The sequence below is a fragment of the Rhinatrema bivittatum genome, chromosome 16 (genome assembly GCF_901001135.1).
Source record: "Rhinatrema bivittatum chromosome 16, aRhiBiv1.1, whole genome shotgun sequence".
NCBI classification, from domain to species: Eukaryota; Metazoa; Chordata; class Amphibia; order Gymnophiona; family Rhinatrematidae; genus Rhinatrema; species Rhinatrema bivittatum.
Window position 1 is genome coordinate 14278 of NC_042630.1, and position 21908 is coordinate 36185.

General features: G+C 44.0%; 1 long non-coding RNA gene across 1 annotated transcript in view; it reads right to left on the reverse strand.

Annotated features, from left to right (window-relative positions):
- LOC115078766 overlaps nt 1-21908 on the reverse strand; it is a 35530-nt gene that overhangs the window by 13442 nt on the left and 180 nt on the right. The window contains exons 2-3 of the long non-coding RNA XR_003853149.1: nt 21763-21888; nt 17838-17947 (exon numbers count right to left, since the gene is read on the reverse strand). This is a non-coding gene — a long non-coding RNA (uncharacterized LOC115078766). The remainder of the gene's footprint in view (nt 1-17837; nt 17948-21762; nt 21889-21908) is intronic.

A 21908-nucleotide genomic window follows, 5' to 3' on the forward strand; every position in this document is an offset into this window, starting at 1 on the left:
TCAGCCTGATACAGGGTATATATACCATGTGGTGTGAGCAAACCTCAGACCGGCACAGGGAATACAATACATACCATAGGGAGTGAGTAAACACTAGACTGTTATAGGGTATGTATACCACAGGGGGTATATAGCATGAGGAGCCAATAAGTCAGCCTGATACAGGGTATATATACCATGTGGTGTGAGCAAACCTCAGACCGGCACAGGGAATACAATATATACCATAGGGAGTAAGTAAACACTAGATTGTTATAGGGTATATATACCACAGGGGGTATATAGCATGAGGAGCCAATAAGTCAGTCTGATACAGGGTATATATACCATGTGGTGTGAGCAAACCTCAGACCGGCACAGGGAATACAATATATACCATAGGGAGTAAGTAAACACTAGATTGTTATAGGGTATATATACCACAGGGGGTATATAGCATGAGGAGCCAGTAAGTCAGCCTGATACAGGGTATATATACCATGTGGTGTGAGCAAACCTCAGACCGGCACAGGGAATACAATATATACCATAGGGAGTAAGTAAACACTAGACTGTTATAGGGTATATATACCACAGGGGGTATATAGCATGAGGAGCCAGTAAGTCAGCCTGATACAGGGTATATATACCATGTGGTGTGAGCAAACCTCAGACTGGCACAGGGAATACAATATATACCATAGGGAGTAAGTAAACACTAGACTGTTATAGGGTATATATACCACAGGGGGTATATAGCATGAGGAGCCAGTAAGTCAGCCTGATACAGGGTATATATACCATGTGGTGTGAGCAAACCTCAGACTGGCACAGGGAATACAATATATACCATAGGGAGTAAGTAAACACTAGACTGTTATAGGGTATATATACCACAGGGGGTATATAGCATGAGGAGCCAGTAAGTCAGCCTGATACAGGGTATATATACCATGTGGTGTGAGCAAACCTCAGACTGGCACAGGGAATACAATATATACCATAGGGAGTAAGTAAACACTAGACTGTTATAGGGTATATATACCACAGGGGGTATATAGCATGAGGAGCCAGTAAGTCAGCCTGATACAGGGTATATATACCATTTGGTGTGAGCAAACCTCAGACTGGCACAGGGAATACAATATATACCATAGGGAGTAAGTAAACACTAGACTGTTATAGGGTATATATACCACAGGGGGTATATAGCATGAGGAGCCAGTAAGTCAGCCTGATACAGGGTATATATACCATGTGGTGTGAGCAAACCTCAGACCGGCACAGGGAATACAATATATACCATAGGGAGTGAGTAAACACTAGACTGTTATAGGGTATATATACCACAGGGGGTATATAGCATGAGGAGCCAGTAAGTCAGCCTGATACAGGGTATATATACCATGTGGTGTGAGCAAACCTCAGACCGGCACAGGGAATACAATATATACCATAGGGAGTGAGTAAACACTAGATTGTTATAGGGTATATATACCACAGGGGGTATATAGCATGAGGAGCCAGTAAGTCAGTCTGATACAGGGTATATATACCATGTGGTGTGAGCAAACCTCAGACCGGCGCAGGGAATACAATATATACCACAGGGAGTGAGTAAACACTAGATTGTTATAGGGTATATATACCACAGGGGGTATATAGCATGAGGAGCCAGTAAGTCAGTCTGATACAGGGTATATATACCATGTGGTGTGAGCAAACCTCAGACCAGCACAGGGAATACAATATATACCATAGGGAGTGAGTAAACACTAGACTGTTATAGGGTATATATACCACAGGGGGTATATAGCATGAGGAGCCAATAAGTCAGCCTGATACAGGGTATATATACCATGTGGTGTGAGCAAACCTCAGACTGGCGCAGGGAATACAATATATACCACAGGGAGTAAGTAAACACTAGACTGTTATAGGGTATATATACCACAGGGGGTATATAGCATGAGGAGCCAGTAAGTCAGCCTGATACAGGGTATATATACCATGTGGTGTGAGCAAACCTCAGACTGGCACAGGGAATACAATATATACCATAGGGAGTAAGTAAACACTAGACTGTTATAGGGTATATATACCACAGGGGGTATATAGCATGAGGAGCCAGTAAGTCAGCCTGATACAGGGTATATATACCATGTGGTGTGAGCAAACCTCAGACTGGCGCAGGGAATACAATATATACCATAGGGAGTGAGTAAACACTAGACTGTTATAGGGTATATATACCACAGGGGGTATATAGCATGAGGAGCCAGTAAGTCAGCCTGATACAGGGTATATATACCATGTGGTGTGAGCAAACCTCAGACTGGCACAGGGAATACAATATATACCATAGGGAGTAAGTAAACACTAGACTGTTATAGGGTATATATACCACAGGGGGTATATAGCATGAGGAGCCAGTAAGTCAGCCTGATACAGGGTATATATACCATGTGGTGTGAGCAAACCTCAGACTGGCACAGGGAATACAATATATACCATAGGGAGTAAGTAAACACTAGACTGTTATAGGGTATATATACCACAGGGGGTATATAGCATGAGGAGCCAGTAAGTCAGCCTGATACAGGGTATATATACCATGTGGTGTGAGCAAACCTCAGACTGGCGCAGGGAATACAATATATACCATAGGGAGTGAGTAAACACTAGACTGTTATAGGGTATATATACCACAGGGGGTATATAGCATGAGGAGCCAGTAAGTCAGCCTGATACAGGGTATATATACCATGTGGTGTGAGCAAACCTCAGACTGGCACAGGGAATACAATATATACCACAGGGAGTGAGTAAACACTAGACTGTTATAGTGTATATATACCACAGGGGGTATATAGCATGAGGAGCCAGTAAGTCAGCCTGATACAGGGTATATATACCATGTGGTGTGAGCAAACCTCAGACCGGCACAGAGAATACAATACATACCACAGGGAGTGAGTAAACACTAGACTGTTATAGGGTATATATACCACAGGGGGTATATAGCATGAGGAGCCAGTAAGTCAGCCTGATACAGGGTATATATACCATGTGGTGTGAGCAAACCTCAGACTGGCACAGGGAATACAATATATACCATAGGGAGTAAGTAAACACTAGACTGTTATAGTGTATATATACCACAGGGGGTATATAGCATGAGGAGCCAGTAAGTCAGCCTGATACAGGGTATATATACCATGTGGTGTGAGCAAACCTCAGACTGGCACAGGGAATACAATATATACCATAGGGAGTGAGTAAACACTAGACTGTTATAGGGTATATATACCACAGGGGGTATATAGCATGAGGAGCCAGTAAGTCAGCCTGATACAGGGTATATATACCATGTGGTGTGAGCAAACCTCAGACTGGCACAGGGAATACAATATATACCATAGGGAGTAAGTAAACACTAGACTGTTATAGTGTATATATACCACAGGGGGTATATAGCATGAGGAGCCAGTAAGTCAGCCTGATACAGGGTATATATACCATGTGGTGTGAGCAAACCTCAGACTGGCGCAGGGAATACAATATATACCATAGGGAGTGAGTAAACACTAGACTGTTATAGGGTATATATACCACAGGGGGTATATAGCATGAGGAGCCAGTAAGTCAGCCTGATACAGGGTATATATACCATGTGGTGTGAGCAAACCTCAGACTGGCACAGGGAATACAATATATACCATAGGGAGTAAGTAAACACTAGACTGTTATAGGGTATATATACCACAGGGGGTATATAGCATGAGGAGCCAGTAAGTCAGCCTGATACAGGGTATATATACCATGTGGTGTGAGCAAACCTCAGACTGGCACAGGGAATACAATATATACCATAGGGAGTAAGTAAACACTAGACTGTTATAGGGTATATATACCACAGGGGGTATATAGCATGAGGAGCCAGTAAGTCAGCCTGATACAGGGTATATATACCATGTGGTGTGAGCAAACCTCAGACTGGCGCAGGGAATACAATATATACCATAGGGAGTGAGTAAACACTAGACTGTTATAGGGTATATATACCACAGGGGGTATATAGCATGAGGAGCCAGTAAGTCAGCCTGATACAGGGTATATATACCATGTGGTGTGAGCAAACCTCAGACTGGCACAGGGAATACAATATATACCACAGGGAGTGAGTAAACACTAGACTGTTATAGTGTATATATACCACAGGGGGTATATAGCATGAGGAGCCAGTAAGTCAGCCTGATACAGGGTATATATACCATGTGGTGTGAGCAAACCTCAGACCGGCACAGGGAATACAATACATACCACAGGGAGTGAGTAAACACTAGACTGTTATAGGGTATATATACCACAGGGGGTATATAGCATGAGGAGCCAGTAAGTCAGCCTGATACAGGGTATATATACCATGTGGTGTGAGCAAACCTCAGACTGGCACAGGGAATACAATATATACCACAGGGAGTGAGTAAACACTAGACTGTTATAGTGTATATATACCACAGGGGGTATATAGCATGAGGAGCCAGTAAGTCAGCCTGATACAGGGTATATATACCATGTGGTGTGAGCAAACCTCAGACTGGCGCAGGATATTTTATTCCATGGAAAGGGAGTAAACCTGGACTACCAAGGTGAATAAGCAAACCTAAGAATAGCAAAGGTTATATATACCACAGGATGCCAACAAGTAAAAGACGGGAGTGAGCAAATTCTAGACTGGTTCAGGGTATAATTACCATGGAGAGCAAGCAAGTCACTGTCAAGGTGTCAGTATTTCAAGGGGGAACAATTGTCAGGTGAGAGAGATTTGTGTGCCACCGTAGGGCCAGATAACAGTCATTAAAAATCATTATATTTGGCATCTGAGTTGAGATTTGAACCCAGGCTTCCAGAGGTGAAGGACACTAATCTTCTGTGTCGTTCAGCCCCTCTAATTTAATTCTGATGTTGCTCTTTTCTAATGCATGCTTTGGCTCCATAGAAGATTCCTATATCTGGAAGTCTTCCTCCAGAGTCTGGTTGATGTTAAAACAATGCAGAGGGACTAGTCATGCATCTGCGTGTTATAAATGGAAGACATTGTATATAGGGGACTTCTAAACAGAGCCATGGCTAGCCTATGGCCAATATGGCCTAGCCATAGGTACCATTGTCAGAAGGGCACCCTACTCCTGCAGCCCAGAGTGGGAAAAACGACAGGAAGAGAGGGGTTTCATTAAGGAGCAGAATAGCTCTTTTTTTGATGTATTCTGCTCGGTGCTTTCCAAATTCTTCCCTTCCCTAGAAAACAGGAGGGGAAGTGCTAGATTAGGATGCAGTGTGGCCCTTTTCTGCTTTGTTGTTCTAACCTCTGTCTTACCCAGCCTCTCCCCTCCCTTGCAGGCTGCCTGATAAGGGAGGGGCTGGCTCAGGGAGCAGAGGAGCTCTTATTTGCTCTGTTCTCCTCTGTGTATCCCATATTTTCCCCCCTCCTGTCCTGTTCATTGCAAGACATGAGGGGAGGGCTTGGGTTAGGGATAAGAGCGTATCTTGTCTTCTCTGCTCTGTTTCTCTAGCCCTTTCTTTCCTTACCCTGCAGGCTGCCTGATAGGGGAGGGGCTGGCTCAGGGAGCAGAGGAGCTCTTATTTGCTCTGTTCTCCTCTGTGTATCCCATATTTTCCCCCTCCTGACCTGTTCATTGCAAGACATGAGGGAAGGGCTTGGGTTAGGGATAAGAGCGTATCTTTTCTTCTCTGCTCTGTTTCTCTAGCCCTTCCTTTCCCTTACCCTGCAGGCTGCCTGATAGGGGAGGGGCTGGCTCAGGGAGCAGAGGAGCTCTTATTTGCTCTGTTCTCCTCTGTGTATCCCATATTTTCCCCCTCCTGTCCTGTTCATTGCAAGACATGAGGGGAGGGCTTGGGTTAGGGATAAGAGCGTATCTTTTCTTCTCTGCTCTGTTTCTCTAGCCCTTCCTTTCCTTACCCTGCAGGCTGCCTGATAGGGGAGGGGCTGGCTCAGGGAGCAGAGGAGCTCTTATTTGCTCTGTTCTCCTCTGTGTATCCCATATTTTCCCCCCTCCTGTCCTGTTCATTGCAAGACATGAGGGGAGGGGTTGGGTTAGGGATAAGAGCGTATCTTTTCTTCTCTGCTCTGTTTCTCTAGCCCAGAGCTTTCCAAACTGTGTGTCGGGACACGTTAGTGTGTCGCCTGCAGTGTGCAGGTGTGTCGCGCAAGCCCGGTCAACTCTGATGCGAGTTTGGGCTTTTTTTTTTTCTAGAGATTCACTTTTTTTTTTCAGTTTATGGGTTGCTTATTATTGGGTGATTTTTGCTGTCAATCGCGTTTTTTTGGGGGGCTTGGTGGGTGGAACGAGCCCAGCCATCCTTGCATTGGCTGCTGCTGCTGCCGATGAGGCCTGGCCATGAGGAGTACTGACTGCAAGCAGCAGTGTCTGGTGGTCATGGAAGGGAGTGAAGCACTTAACTGGCAACAATCAAAAAGACGAGGTACATGAGTGTGGGGGCCAGACATGTGCTGGGGGGAGGAGAGAGATGAGTGTGTGGGGGACAGACAATTTGTTTTATTATTGTTTCTCATAAATTATAACAATAACATGAATCTTGGAATATATATTTTTAATATAAATTTAAGGTTTTTATGAGATAGGTTGTGTCGTGAAACATTTTATTTATGTATATATTTAAGGAAACATACATAAATTGTCGAAATATGTTTCATTCGTTTAACCTTTAACCTCTGGTTTACTAGTAGACTGAATTACCGTGTCGTGAAATTATGTTTGTCTAAAAAGTGTGTCCCCAACATGAAAAGTTTGGAAAGCTCTGCTCTAGCCCTTCCTTTCCCTTACCCTGCAGGCTGCCTGATAGGGGAGGGGCTGGCTCAGGGAGCAGAGGAGCTCTTATTTGCTCTGTTCTCCTCTGTGTATCCCATATTTTCCCCCCACCTGTCCTGTTCATTGCAAGACATGAGGGGAGGGCTTGGGTTAGGGATAAGAGCGTATCTTGTCTTCTCTGCTCTGTTTCTCTAGCCCTTCCTTTCCCTTACCCTTCAGGCTGCCTGATAGGGGAGGGGCTGGCTCAGGGAGCAGAGGAGCTCTTATTTGCTCTGTTCTCCTCTGTGTATCCCATATTTTCCCCCCTCCTGACCTGTTCATTGCAAGACATGAGGGGAGGGCTTGGGTTAGGGATAAGAGCTATCTTGTCTTCTCTGCTCTGTTTCTCTAGCCCTTCCTTTCCTTACCCTGCAGGCTGGAGCAGGAAGCAGAGTTGGGGGGGGGGGGGGGGGGGGGAGAGTGCTGGGGCCATCCCTGGAGAGGGAGGGAAGAGAGAGAAGAGGGGTTGGGCGGGAGTGGGAGAGAGAAAGCTGATGCATGCAGCTTCCCCCTAAGCCTCACAATCTCGGGGTGGCCATTACTGAAATGTTCCCCGCTATGGCACTTGCAGAGGGTTGGTGCATGGAGGGAGGGTTTGCTTTTCAGACTTCGTACAAACAAACACCACGCACTGGAAATGTATCCGGCCTGGCTCTGTCATCAGAAGTGGAGCAAGTGCTGATCCCATTCATAAGAAAAAAGGAGAAGGGAGTTAGAAAGGCAACAGCTGGAAAGGAGATGCATCAGCTGACAAGAAACTTTGGACTTGAGGCAAATAGAGAACGCGAGTGAGGGACGGGGCAATGCACGCTGCTTAGAAAGTGGGCCAGTGGGCTAGCGGGGTGGGTGGGGAGAGCAGGGGGGTGGGTGCTGTGGGAGTCCTGGGTGCAGGTGAGGGTAGGGCGTGGCAGGTTTGCTGGGAAGGCTCTGAGGATGGTTTTGTGCCTGGGAATGGAGGGAGTTTGCTTTGCTCTTAATGAGATGTAGAACCTCATTAATTTAATTTAATGTAAGCATGAATCTTATAATTAAATAAAAACAAAGAAAGGCATGACATCATCACCATTAAAGGTGCACACTCCCTTTTCACTCCCTGATGCTGAACAAGGTTAAGGGTCAGGCTTTGGTCAGTGTCCCAGCTGCTGGTGTAATGAGTTGTGCTGTTTACAGGGTGAGGGCGCAGTCTTTCACTAAATTGCCTGACTATGGCTGTGCTTCTGGGTGTCCTAGGGCAGTGCGTGGTTGATGGTAATTCTATATTAATGTGTTTTGGTTTTAGTATATTACTGGGATGTACCTTTTTTGGTCTTTGTCATCGTTTATTATGTTACTATTATACCTTAATTGAGAAGGGAGTAGGATTTAGTTTGTTTGTTATGAATTGTTTATGAACTCTGCTTAACATTTTGTTTTGAATTGTATTAATATTTTTATAATGAATTATATATATGATATTGTATTGTAATTGTATTCATTTGTAAGCTACTTTAGGTGTTCCCATGGGGTTCAATAAGGAGGGATATAAATCCACATAGAAACATGTGGAGTGAGCAAGGCATTTAAATATTGGGGAGCAAGCAGGTTGCAGACTAGAACAGGGTATGTATAACACAGAGCAAGCAAGCTTCAGAGTGGCACAAAATATTTAGTGAGCAAGCCCCAGGCTGCACCGGGCGTTTATATCACAAGGACTGAGCAAAACCAGACCGTCAGAAGGTGTTTATATCATGGGGAGTGAGCAAGTGACAGACTGGCACAGGATATTTATAAGACAAGGAGCGAGCAAGCCTCAGAATGAAATACACAGGAGGAACTACCAAGCCAAAAAACCAATCCAAAACTCACCTCTGAGAATAGACTGCAGGATTGAAATGCTGAGAAGGACACATAAAGGTCATGAGATCACAAAAACGAGGGAGTTTTATCATGCGGACTGCAGTCAGTACCCGCTGTTGGGTTCCCCTGGGCATGTGAGCAGGGCCTTTAGATATATGAGAAGAGTGTCTCCTGCTGTTGGGTGTTCTCAGTTATCAGAGGAGGTGGTGACACCACTGCTGACTAGGACCATGGGATGCAACATCACAAGTTCTATCTATCCCACTCTGTTACCTGAGCATGCACCACTGCCTATCCCACCTTGTACTTGTTATCTTCCCAGCTGACTCTCAATTCAGTCCTGCATACAGAGGAGGTGGTGACACCACTGCTGACTAGGACCATGGGATGCAACATCACAAGTTCTATCTATCCCACTCTGATACCTGAGCATGCACCACTGCCTATCCCACCTTGTACTTGTTATCTTCCCAGCTGACTCTCAATTCAGTCCTGCATACAGAGGAGGTGGTGACACCACTGCTGACTAGGACCATGGGATGCAACATCACAAGTTCTATCTATCCCACTCTGATACCTGAGCATGCACCACTGCCTGTCCCACCTTGTACTTGTTATCTTCCCAGCTGACTCTCAATTCAGTCCTGCATACAGAGGAGGTGGTGACACCACTGCTGACTAGGACCATGGGATGCAACATCACAAGTTCTATCTATCCCACTCTGTTACCTGAGCATGCACCACTGCCTATCCCACCTTGTACTTGTTATCTTCCCAGCTGACTCTCAATTCAGTCCTGCATACAGAGGAGGTGGTGACACCACTGCTGACTAGGACCATGGGATGCAACATCACAAGTTCTATCTATCCCACTCTGATACCTGAGCATGCACCACTGCCTGTCCCACCTTGTACTTGTTATCTTCCCAGCTGACTCTCAATTCAGTCCTGCATACAGAGGAGGTGGTGACACCACTGCTGACTAGGACCATGGGATGCAACATCACAAGTTCTATCTATCCCACTCTGATACCTGAGCATGCACCACTGCCTGTCCCACCTTGTACTTGTTATCTTCCCAGCTGACTCTCAATTCAGTCCTGCATACAGAGGAGGTGGTGACACCACTGCTGACTAGGACCATGGGATGCAACATCACAAGTTCTATCTATCCCACTCTGTTACCTGAGCATGCACCTCTGCCTATCCCACCTTGTACTTGTTATCTTCCCAGCTGACTCTCAATTCAGTCCTGCATACAGAGGAGGTGGTGACACCACTGCTGACTAGGACCATGGGATGCAACATCACAAGTTCTATCTATCCCACTCTGATACCTGAGCATGCACCTCTGCCTGTCCCACCTTGTACTTGTTATCATCCCAGCGGACTCTCAATTCAGTCCTGCATACAGAGGAGGTGGTGACACCACTGCTGACTAGGACCATGGGATGCAACATCACAAGTTCTATCTATCCCACTCTGATACCTGAGCATGCACCTCTGCCTGTCCCACCTTGTACTTGTTATCTTCCCAGCTGACTCTCAATTCAGTCCTGCATACAGAGGAGGTGGTGACACCACTGCTGACTAGGACCATGGGATGCAACATCACAAGTTCTATCTATCCCACTCTGATACCTGAGCATGCACCTCTGCCTATCCCACCTTGTACTTGTTATCATCCCAGCGGACTCTCAATTCAGTCCTGCATACAGAGGAGGTGGTGACACCACTGCTGACTAGGACCATGGGATGCAACATCACAAGTTCTATCTATCCCACTCTGTTACCTGAGCATGCACCACTGCCTGTCCCACCTTGTACTTGTTATCTTCCCAGCTGACTCTCAATTCAGTCCTGCATACAGAGGAGGTGGTGACACCACTGCTGACTAGGACCATGGGATGCAACATCACAAGTTCTATCTATCCCACTCTGATACCTGAGCATGCACCTCTGCCTATCCCACCTTGTACTTGTTATCTTCCCAGCGGACTCTCAATTCAGTCCTGCATACAGAGGAGGTGGTGACACCACTGCTGACTAGGACCATGGGATGCAACATCACAAGTTCTATCTATCCCACTCTGATACCTGAGCATGCACCACTGCCTGTCCCACCTTGTACTTGTTATCTTCCCAGCTGACTCTCAATTCAGTCCTGCATACAGAGGAGGTGGTGACACCACTGCTGACTAGGACCATGGGATGCAACATCACAAGTTCTATCTATCCCACTCTGATACCTGAGCATGCACCTCTGCCTATCCCACCTTGTACTTGTTATCTTCCCAGCTGACTCTCAATTCAGTCCTGCATACAGAGGAGGTGGTGACACCACTGCTGACTAGGACCATGGGATGCAACATCACAAGTTCTATCTATCCCACTCTGTTACCTGAGCATGCACCACTGCCTATCCCACTTTGTACTTGTTATCATCCCAGCGGACTCTCAGTTCAGTCCTGCATACAGAGGAGGTGGTGACACCACTACTCACTAGGACCATGGGATGCAACATCATAAGTTCTATCTATCCCACTCTGTTACCTGAGCATGCACCACTGCCTGTCCCACCTTGTACTTGTTATCATCCCAGCGGACTCTCAATTCAGTCCTGCATACAGAGGAGGTGGTGACACCACTGCTGACTAGGACCATGGGATGCAACATCATAAGTTCTATCTATCCCACTCTGTTACCTGAGCATGCACCACTGCCTGTCCCACTTTGTTCTTGTTATCATCGCAGCTGACTCTCAATTCAGTCCTGCATACAGAGGAGGTGGTGACACCACTGCTGACTAGGACCATGGGATGCAACATCACAAGTTCTATCTATCCCACTCTGTTACCTGAGCATGCACCACTGCCTATACCACCTTGTACTTGTTATCTTCCCAGCTGACTCTCAATTCAGTCCTGCATACAGAGGAGGTGGTGACACCACTACTCACTAGGACCATGGGATGCAACATCATAAGTTCTATCTATCCCACTCTGTTACCTGAGCATGCACCACTGCCTGTCCCACCTTGTACTTGTTATCATCCCAGCGGACTCTCAATTCAGTCCTGCATACAGAGGAGGTGGTGACACCACTGCTGACTAGGACCATGGGATGCAACATCACAAGTTCTATCTATCCCACTCTGTTACCTGAGCATGCACCACTGCCTGTCCCACCTTGTACTTGTTATCTTCCCAGCGGACTCTCAGTTCAGTCCTGCATACAGAGGAGGTGGTGACACCACTGCTGACTAGGACCATGGGATGCAACATCACAAGTTCTATCTATCCCACTCTGATACCTGAGCATGCACCACTGCCTATCCCACTTTGTACTTGTTATCATCCCAGCGGACTCTCAATTCAGTCCTGCATACAGAGGAGGTGGTGACACCACTACTCACTAGGACCATGGGATGCAACATCATAAGTTCTATCTATCCCACTCTGTTACCTGAGCATGCACCACTGCCTGTCCCACCTTGTACTTGTTATCATCCCAGCGGACTCTCAATTCAGTCCTGCATACAGAGGAGGTGGTGACACCACTGCTGACTAGGACCATGGGATGCAACATCACAAGTTCTATCTATCCCACTCTGTTACCTGAGCATGCACCACTGCCTGTCCCACCTTGTACTTGTTATCTTCCCAGCTGACTCTCAGTTCAGTCCTGCATACAGAGGAGGTGGTGACACCACTGCTGACTAGGACCATGGGATGCAACATCACAAGTTCTATCTATCCCACTCTGATACCTGAGCATGCACCACTGCCTATCCCACTTTGTACTTGTTATCATCCCAGCGGACTCTCAATTCAGTCCTGCATACAGAGGAGGTGGTGACACCACTGCTGACTAGGACCATGGGATGCAACATCATAAGTTCTATCTATCTCACTCTGTTACCTGAGCATGCACCTCCTCCTATCCCACCTGGCACCAGCACAGGATGAGAAGCTGAAGATGAAAAACCACAGAGGACTTTAATCCCCATCTACAGTCTCTCCTCACCACATTTATTTATCCTGTTCCCAAGTTAGTCTCAAGGTGGATTACAAGAACTAAAGAATATTCAGCATAAATTCCGATGTGACCTAAAGATAAGAGGAGGAGTTTGGTATCTTCATGTAAATAATGCCTATTAGTAGATAAGGCAAGGAAACAATTGGTGCATTGGGTAAAAAGTATAAATTACATAATGGACTCAGAGTCCAGAAATAATGAATAGAAAGACCCGTTAAGCACCTGACGCATACATAGTTAGATAATAATGAATAGAAAGACGCGTTAAGCACCTGATGCATACATAGTTAGGTAATAATGAATAGAAAGACCCGTTAAGCACCGGTTGCATACATAGTTAGGTAATAATGAATAGAAAGACCCGTTAAGCACCTGATGCATAAACAGATAGGTAATAATGAATAGAAAGACCCGTTAAGCACCTGATGCATACATAGTTAGGTAATAATGAATAGAAAGACCCGTTAAGCACCTGATGCATACATAGTTAGGTAATAATGAATAGAAAGACCCGTTAAGCACCTGATGCATACATAGTTAGGTAATAATGAATAGGAAGACCCGTTAAGCACCTGATGCATACATAGTTAGGTAATAATGAATAGAAAGACCCGTTAAGCACCTGATGCATACATAGTTAGGTAATAATGAATAGAAAGACCCGTTAAGCACCTGATGCATAACATAGTTAGGTAATAATGAATAGAAAGACCCGTTAAGCACCTGATGCATACATAGTTAGGTAATAATGAATAGAAAGACCCGTTAAGCACCTGATGCATACATAGTTAGGTAATAATGAATAGAAAGACCCGTTAAGCACCTGATGCATACATAGTTAGGTAATAATGAATAGAAAGACCCGTTAAGCACCTGATGCATACATAGTTAGGTAATAATGAATAGAAAGACCCGTTAAGCACCTGATGCATACATAGTTAGGTAATAATGAATAGAAAGACCCGTTAAGCACCTGATGCATACATAGTTAGGTAATAATGAATAGAAAGACCCGTTAAGCACCTGATGCATACATAGTTAGGTAATAATGAATAGAAAGACCCGTTAAGCACCTGATGCATACATAGTTAGGTAATAATGAATAGAAAGACCCGTTAAGCACCTGATGCATACATAGTTAGGTAATAATGAATAGAAAGACCCATTAAGCACCTGATGCATACATAGTTAGGTAATAATGAATAGAAAGACCCGTTAAGCACCTGATGCATACATAGTTAGGTAATAATGAATAGAAAGACCCGTTAAGCACCTGATGCATACATAGTTAGGTAATAATGAATAGAAAGACCCGTTAAGCACCTGTTGCATACATAGTTAGGTAATAATGAATAGAAAGACCCGTTAAGCACCTGATGCATAAATAGTTAGGTAATAATGAATAGAAAGACCCGTTAAGCACCTTATGCATACATAGTTAGGTAATAATGAATAGAAAGACCCGTTAAGCACCTGATGCATAAATAGTTAGGTAATAATGAATAGAAAGACCCGTTAAGCACCTGATGCATACATAGTTAGGTAATAATGAATAGAAAGACCCGTTAAGCACCTGATGCATACATAGTTAGGTAATAATGAATAGAAAGTCCCGTTAAGCACCTGATGCATAAATAGTTAGGTAATAATGAATAGAAAGTCCCGTTAAGCACCTGATGCATACATAGTTAGGTAATAATGAATAGAAAGTCCCGTTAAGCACCTGATGCATACATAGTTAGGTAATAATGAATAGAAAGTCCCGTTAAGCACCTGATGCATACATAGTTAGGTAATAATGAATAGAAAGACCCGTTAAGCACCTGATGCATACATAGTTAGGTAATAATGAATAGAAAGACCCGTTAAGCACCTGATGCATACATAGTTAGGTAATAATGAATAGAAAGACCCGTTAAGCACCTGTTGCATACATAGTTAGGTAATAATGAATAGAAAGACCCGTTAAGCACCTGATGCATACATAGTTAGGTAATAATGAATAGAAAGACCCGTTAAGCACCTGATGCATACATAGTTAGGTAATAATGAATAGAAAGACCCATTAAGCACCTGATGCATACATATTTAGGTAATAATGAATAGAAGACCCGTTAAGCACCTGATGCATACATAGTTAGGTAATAATGAATAGAAAGACCCGTTAAGCACCTGATGCATACATAGTTAGGTAATAATGAATAGAAAGACCCGTTAAGCACCTGATGCATACATAGTTAGGTAATAATGAATAGAAAGACCCGTTAAGCACCTGATTGCATACATAGTTAGGTAATAATGAATAGAAAGACCCGTTAAGCACCTGTTGCATACATAGTTAGGTAATAATGAATAGAAAGACCCGTTAAGCACCTGATGCATACATAGTTAGGTAATAATGAATAGAAAGACCCGTTAAGCACCTGATGCATACATATTTAGGTAATAATGAATAGAAAGACCCGTTAAGCACCTGATGCATACATAGTTAGGTAATAATGAATAGAAAGACCCATTAAGCACCTGATGCATACATAGTTAGGTAATAATGAATAGAAAGACCCGTTAAGCACCTGTTGCATACATAGTTAGGTAATAATGAATAGAAAGACCCGTTAAGCACCTGTTGCATACATAGTTAGGTAATAATGAATAGAAAGACCCGTTAAGCACCTGATGCATACATAGTTAGGTAATATTGAATAGAAAGTCCCGTTAAGCACCTGATGCATACATAGTTAGGTAATAATGAATAGAAAGACCCGTTAAGCACCTGATGCATACATAGTTAGGTAATAATGAATAGAAAGACCCGTTAAGCACCTGATGCATAAATAGTTAGGTAATAATGAATAGAAAGACCCGTTAAGCACCTGATGCATAAATAGTTAGGTAATAATGAATAGAAAGACCCGATAAGCACCTGATGCATAAATAGTTAGGTAATAATGAATAGAAAGACCCGTTAAGCACCTGATGCATACATAGTTAGGTAATAATGAATAGAAAGACCCGTTAAGCACCTGATGCATACATAGTTAGGTAATAATGAATAGAAAGACCAGTTAAGCACCTGATGCATACATAGTTAGGTAATAATGAATAGAAAGACCCGTAAGCACCTGATGCATACATAGTTAGGTAATAATGAATAGAAAGACCCGTTAAGCACCTGTTGCATACATAGTTAGGTAATAATGAATAGAAAGACCCGTTAAGCACCTGATGCATACATAGTTAGGTAATATTGAATAGAAAGTCCCGTTAAGCACCTGATGCATACATAGTTAGGTAATAATGAATAGAAAGTCCCGTTAAGCACCTGATGCATACATAGTTAGGTAATATTGAATAGAAAGTCCCGTTAAGCACCTGATGCATACATAGTTAGGTAATAATGAATAGAAAGACCCGTTAAGCACCTGATGCATACATAGTTAGGTAATAATGAATAGAAAGACCCATTAAGCACCTGATGCATACATAGTTAGGTAATAATGAATAGAAAGACCCGTTAAGCACCTGATGCATACATAGTTAGGTAATAATGAATAGGAAGACCCGTTAAGCACCTGATGCATACATAGTTAGGTAATAATGAATAGAAAGTCCCGTTAAGCACCTGATGCATACATAGTTAGGTAATAATGAATAGAAAGACCCGTTAAGCACCTGATGCATAAATAGTTAGGTAATAATGAATATCACCTTGATATTGTTAAGGCAACTTCATCATTGCTCTCTGCTTTAACAGCAGTGAGAAAAGGGGAATTGGATTCAGACAGCAAGCAATGAGGGCCCTGACTCTTACAGTTTGGGGAACAAATAAATATGGGGGTAACTTGCTGATGCAGTGCTTTTTACCTGTGTGTGTGTGTGTGTGTGTGTGATTGCATATTGTGGGAGAGAGTGATTGTGTGAACTCATGTGTGTGTGTTTGCCTGGAAACCTGTATGTGTGTGTGTGTGTGTGTGATTGCATATTGTGGGAGAGAGTGATTGTGTGAACTCATGTGTGTGTGTTTGCCTGGAAACCTGTATGTGTGTGTGTGTGTGTGTGATTGCATATTGTGGGAGAGAGTGTTTGTGTGAACTCATGTGTGTGTGGCTGCCTGGGAACCTGTGTGTGTGTGTGATTGCATATTGTGGGAGAGAGTGTTTGTGTGAACTCATGTGTGTGTGGGTGCCTGGGAACCTGTGTGTGTGTGTGTGTGATTGCATATTGTGGGAGAGAGTGTTTGTGTGAACTCATGTGTGTGTGGGTGCCTGGGAACCTGTGTGTGTGTGTGTGTGATTGCATATTGTGGGAGAGAGTGTTTGTGTGACTCATGTGTGTGTGGGTGCCTGGGAACCTGTGTGTGTGTGTGTGTGTGTGTGTGTGTGTGATTGCATATTGTGGGAGAGAGTGTTTGTGTGAACTCATATGTGTGTGGGTGCCTGGGAACCTGTGTATGTGTGTGATTGCATATTGTGGGAGAGAGTGTTTGTGTGACTCATGTGTGTGTGGCTGCCTGGGAACCTGTGTGTGTGTGTGTGATTGCATATTGTGGGAGAGAGTGATTGTGTGTATATGAGATTGCATGTGAGACGGAGAGAGATTAATTGATTCTCACATGAAGAAGGTAAACATTCTCTGTACAGTTTGATACTTTCTGCCAAAAGGAAATCACCTGATTCACTAAGGGTTTTCCCATAGACACAAAATGGGAGAAAAGCCTTCATGAATCTGGCTCTTTGTTTTCTCTACTTTTATTTAAATGGAAATACTGGATTGCACTGAATTGTAAGATGCTGATTTGCAAAAATGCTGTTATTTTGACAAATCTGCAGAATTTTACATAATTTACAGAATGTTAGTGCATAATTTTCAATTTTTGGTGCAGAATCCCCCCAGGAGTTATATCTGGTGTTTAGTCCTTCTGTTCTCCCAATTGTTGCATGGTCATGTGATGTGGGGTTGGTGTGAGAGCACTGAGCTGAAGAAAGCCTTACCTTCTGAATCTAAGCTAAGCCAAGCTTCTCAGATTTGGGCCAGTCGGTTCCATTACAGTGTGTATTTTGTGTGTTGTCTGTGCGGCAGAGGTTACCTTACCATTTGATTGGTACACACTGATGGCAGGTCTCAGGATACAGGGGTTGGTCCTCGCATCTGTACTGAGGCTTACACTGACAGATTCCTGGGGATTGAGGGAGGCAGATCACCTGACACACAGAGCAGGATAAACAGGTAGAGAAAAAAACACATGTGAGGGCAGGGAATGCACAAGGAGCGTGAGAATAAATGTATGCCTCTTTACCTTTACATGTGGGAGTGCAGGGAATGCACGAGGAGAGTGAGACTAAATGTATGCCTGTTTACCTTTACATGTGGCAGTGCAGGGAATGCACGAGGAGAGTGAGAATAAATGTATGCCTCTTTACCTTTACATGTGGCAGGGCAGGGAATGCACGAGGAGAGTGAGAATAAATGTATGCCTCTTTACCTTTACATGTGGCAGTGCAGGGAATGCACGAGGAGATTGAGAATAAATGTATGCATCTTTACCTTTACATGTGAGAGTGCAGGGAATGCACGAGGAGAGTGAGAATAAATGAATGCCTCTTTACCTTTACATGTGGGAGTGCAGGGAATGCACGAGGAGAGTGAAAATAAATGTATGCCTCTTTACCTTTACATTTGGGAGTGCAGGGAATGCACGAGGAGAGTGAGAATAAATGTATGCCTCTTTACCTTTACATATGGGAGTGCAGGGAATGCAAGAGGAGCGTGAGAATAAATGTATGCCTCTTTACCTTTAAATGTGGGAGTGCAGGGAATGCATGAGGAGAGTGAGAATAAATGTATGCCTCTTTACCTTTACATGTGGGAGTGCAGGGAATGCACGAGGAGAGTGAGAATAAATGTATGCCTCTTTACCTTTACATGTGGCGGTGCAGGGAATGCACAAGAAGAGTGAGAATAAATGTATGCCTCTTTACCTTTACATGTGGGAGTGCAGGGAATGCACGAGGAGAGTGAGAATAAATGTATGCCTCTTTACCTTTATATGTGGGAGTGCAGGGAATGCATGAGGAGAGTGAGAATAAATGTATGCCTCTTTACCTTTACATTTGGGAGTGCAGGGAATGCATGAGGAGAGTGAGAATAAATGTATGCCTCTTTACCTTTACATGTGGGAGTGCAGGGAATGCACGAGGAGAGTGAGAATAAATGTATGCCTCTTTACCTTTACATGTGGCGGTGCAGGGAATGCACGAGAAGAGTGAGAATAAATGTATGCCTCTTTACCTTTACATGTGGGAGTGCAGGGAATGCATGAGGAGAGTGAGAATAAATGTATGCCTCTTTACCTTTACATGTGGGAGTGCAGGGAATGCACAAGGAGAGTGAGAATAAATGTATGCCTCTTTACCTTTACATGTGGGAGTGCAGGGAATGCATGAGGAGAGTGAGAATAAATGTATGCTTCTTTACCTTTACATGTGGCAGTGCAGGGAATGCATGAGGAGGGTGAGAATAAATGTATGCCTCTTTACCTTTACATGTGGGAGTGCAGGGAATGCACGAGGAGAGTGAGAATAAATGTATGCCTCTTTACCTTTACATGTGGGAGCGCAGGGAATGCACGAGGAGAGTGAGAATAAATATATGCCTCTTTACCTTTACATGTGGCAGTGCAAGGAATGCATGAGGAGAGTGAGTATAAATGTATGCCTCTTTACCTTTACATGTGGGAGTGCAGGGAATGCATGAGGAGAGTGAGAATAAATGTATACCTCTTTACCTTTACATTTGGGAGTGCAGGGAATGCACGAGGAGAGTGAGAATAAATGTATGCCTCTTTACCTTTACATTTGGGAGTGCAGGGAATGCACAAGGAGCGTGAGAATAAATGTATGCCTCCTTACCTTTACATGTGGCAGTGCAGGGAATGCACGAGGAGAGTGGGAATAAATGTATGCCTCTTTACCTTTACATGTGGGGGTGCAGGGAATGCACGAGGAGAGTGGGAATAAATGTATGCCTCTTTACCTTTACATGTGGCAGTGCAGGGAATGCATGAGGAGAGTGAGAATAAATGTATGCCTCTTTACCTTTACATGTGGGAGTGCAGGGAATGCATGAGGAGAGTGAGAATAAATGTATGCCTCTTTACCTTTACATTTGGGAGTGCAGGGAATGCACAAGGAGAGTGAGAATAAATGTATGCCTCTTTACCTTTACATGTGGGAGTGCAGGGAATGCACGAGGAGAGTGAGAATAAATGTATGCCTCTTTACCTTTACATTTGGGAGTGCAGGGAATGCACGAGGAGAGTGAGAATAAATGTATGCCTCTTTACCTTTACATATGGGAGTGCAGGGAATGCAAGAGGAGCGTGAGAATAAATGTATGCCTCTTTACCTTTAAATGTGGGAGTGCAGGGAATGCATGAGGAGAGTGAGAATAAATGTATGCCTCTTTACCTTTACATGTGGGAGTGCAGGGAATGCACGAGGAGAGTGAGAATAAATGTATGCCTCTTTACCTTTACATGTGGCGGTGCAGGGAATGCACAAGAAGAGTGAGAATAAATGTATGCCTCTTTACCTTTACATGTGGGAGTGCAGGGAATGCATGAGGAGAGTGAGAATAAATGTATGCCTCTTTACCTTTATATGTGGGAGTGCAGGGAATGCATGAGGAGAGTGAGAATAAATGTATGCCTCTTTACCTTTACATTTGGGAGTGCAGGGAATGCATGAGGAGAGTGAGAATAAATGTATGCCTCTTTACCTTTACATGTGGGAGTGCAGGGAATGCACGAGGAGAGTGAGAATAAATGTATGCCTCTTTACCTTTACATGTGGCGGTGCAGGGAATGCACGAGAAGAGTGAGAATAAATGTATGCCTCTTTACCTTTACATGTGGGAGTGCAGGGAATGCATGAGGAGAGTGAGAATAAATGTATGCCTCTTTACCTTTACATGTGGGAGTGCAGGGAATGCACGAGGAGAGTGAGAATAAATGTATGCCTCTTTACCTTTACATGTGGGAGTGCAGGGAATGCATGAGGAGAGTGAGAATAAATGTATGCTTCTTTACCTTTACATGTGGCAGTGCAGGGAATGCATGAGGAGGGTGAGAATAAATGTATGCCTCTTTATCTTTACATGTGGGAGTGCAGGGAATGCACGAGGAGAGTGAGAATAAATGTATGCCTCTTTACCTTTACATGTGGGAGCGCAGGGAATGCACGAGGAGAGTGAGAATAAATGTATGCCTCTTTACCTTTACAAGTGGGAGTGCAGGGAAGGCATGAGGAGAATGAGATTAAATGTATGCCTCTTTACCTTTACATGTGGGAGTGCAGGGAATGCATGAGGAGAGTGAGAATAAATGTATGCCTCTTTACCTTTACATGTGGGAGTGCAGGGAATGCATGAGGAGAATGAGACTAAATGTATGCCTCTTTACCTTTACATGTGGCGGTGCAGGGAATGCACGAGAAGAGTGAGAATAAATGTATGCCTCTTTACCTTTACATGTGGGAGTGCAGGGAATGCATGAGGAGAGTGAGAATAAATGTATGCCTCTTTACCTTTACATGTGGGAGTGCAGGGAATGCATGAGGAGAGTGAGAATAAATGTATGCTTCTTTACCTTTACATGTGGCAGTGCAGGGAATGCATGAGGAGGGTGAGAATAAATGTATGCCTCTTTATCTTTACATGTGGGAGTGCAGGGAATGCACGAGGAGAGTGAGAATAAATGTATGCCTCTTTACCTTTACATGTGGGAGCGCAGGGAATGCACGAGGAGAGTGAGAATAAATGTATGCCTCTTTACCTTTACATGTGGGAGTGCAGGGAAGGCATGAGGAGAATGAGATTAAATGTATGCCTCTTTACCTTTACATGTGGGAGTGCAGGGAATGCATGAGGAGAGTGAGAATAAATGTATGCCTCTTTACCTTTACATGTGGGAGTGCAGGGAATGCATGAGGAGAATGAGACTAAATGTATGCCTCTTTACCTTTACATGTGGCAGTGCAGGGAAGGCATTGAAAGCATGTGTGCCAGGCGCTGGTGTAAGAACTTGCAGGGCAGACCCTGCACAGTGTGTTCCTGTTTTCACTGCATCGATTTTCTGCGTATTCTCCTAACAGATAAAAAGTTGAA